This window comes from Perna viridis, chromosome 6, assembly GCF_037379345.1.
Source record: "Perna viridis isolate PV_CMFRI_1.1 ecotype Kerala chromosome 6, ASM3737934v1, whole genome shotgun sequence".
In the NCBI taxonomy this organism is placed as follows: Eukaryota; Metazoa; Mollusca; class Bivalvia; order Mytilida; family Mytilidae; genus Perna; species Perna viridis.
The window spans coordinates 47,359,487-47,361,551 of record NC_142450.1 but is presented as its reverse complement, the minus strand read 5'-3'; positions in this window follow the sequence as shown (position 1 = coordinate 47,361,551).

Below are 2,065 nucleotides of genomic sequence, written 5' to 3'. Positions count from 1 at the left end.
TCTCTACATTTTTATACATATACTAAAAATTGCAGTCCTATTATAACAATAACTTGACTAATGGTAAATGGATCTTTCTGAAATTGTATTACAAAGTGTCATACCACCAAAGAGGACGGATTGATTAAAGGGGTCTTTATGATTTGAACCTTTTTGGAATTGACGCCAAACAAGATGCCTGAAACCAGCATTTTCCTTATGTTTAGTAAAAGTGAATGGATCTGGTATAAATTTTACTACCACTAACATACCCATAAAAGGAAGACTGGGATTGATTTTTATTGTTTTGACTTAAGAATTAGGGGCTACACAGGTGCCAGAAACAAAGTTTTTTTTTCTGATTTCAGGATAATAACTGAGTAAAAGGGTATGGATGGCTTTGAAATTGTACAAAGTACCACACTCTCAAAGGAAGGTTTGGATTGTTTTTGACTGGAATCATTCAGGATTAAGGGGCCAAAAAGTGACCACTTCAATTCTGATCAAATTTTTATCCCGCATCATATATCTTATTTTCATCAAATTTCAAAGCTGTATAAAGTTTGAATGGTGTGTCCATCATGTTCCAAATGTTCAGGATTCAACCTCTAAAGTGTTATCAAGCTGTGCCCTGCGAAGCATTTTTTTAAACTTAGCAAAAACGATGTATAAAAATTCATACCATAAATATTGCAACAATTCTGCTTCTTACAATTAACATACAAGACATTATGTCAATTTCAAACTAGAAATACTGTTGGCAGTTTTACCGAAGTTAAAAACCTTCAATTTGGAATGTATTGTTATTTTAAAATTATCTAACTTGGCATAATAATCATGGTATATGAGTAACACTTGCAAGCTCTAAACCTGTGAACATGTTTGATGGATATCTCCTCTTGTAATCCTCTGAAAGTATACTATTGTACTCTCATCATCTTTTCTGAATATACACTGTACATGTAAATATAATGTACAAGGTCTTTTACATGTTTAAACCATTAAAAATTTCAACTTTTACGTCAAAGAACAGACGGGAAGATAGTAAAAGTTTTTTTTCAGTTCAACAATAAATGGTCCGTTTTTCTCTTTGTTGGTTTGATAAATCCCAGGAACAATTTAAAAAAAATGATTTATTGATAAGCCAAACATTGACCTCTTATTTAAGCTTGCTACTAATCCAAAGAATGGAAGATGAATGTTTCTCATACCCAACACAAACATCCTGATCTATCCCTATAGCTTTTCTCATCTCCCCAAACAAACATCCGGATCTATCCCTGTAGCAGCATTTCTCATACCCATCACAAACATCCTAATCTATCCCTGAAGCTTTTCTCATACCCATCACAAACATCCTGATCTATCCCTATAGGTTATCTTATTCTCCAAACAAACATCCTGATCTATTCCTAAAGCTTTTCTCATCACCCACACAGATATCCTGATCTATCCTTACAGTTTTTCTCATCCATACAGACATTCTAATATATCCCTATAGCTTTTCTAATCCCCCACACAGACATTCTAATCTATCCATGTAGCTTTTCTTACCCCCCCCCCCCCCCACATACATACATTCTGATGTATCCCCATAGCTTTTCTCATCCTCCACACATACATCCTGATCCACTCCTTTTGCTGTCCTCATCCTCTACAGACATCACCCCTTTTGCTGTTCTCATACTCAACACAGACATTCTGATCCACCCCTTTCGCTGTTCTCATCCTCTACAGACATCACCCCTTTTGCTGTTCTCATCGTCTACAGACATCCTGATCCACCCCTTTTGTTGTTCTCATTGTCTACAGACATTCTGATCCACCCCTTTTGCTGTTCTCATCATCTACAGACATACTGATTCACCCCTTTCGCTGTTCTCATCCTCCACAGACATCCATGATCCACCCCTATAGCTATTCTTATTCTCCACAAAGACAACCTGCTCTATCCCTTCAGCTGTTCTTATCTTCCACAGTATTTATGGATACCTCATCAGTGTATTTGATATGCTCATTCCCTTCAGTTTAATTCTAAAAATAGCACCCACCTAATAATATTTACCCTGATAAAATATCAAGCTCA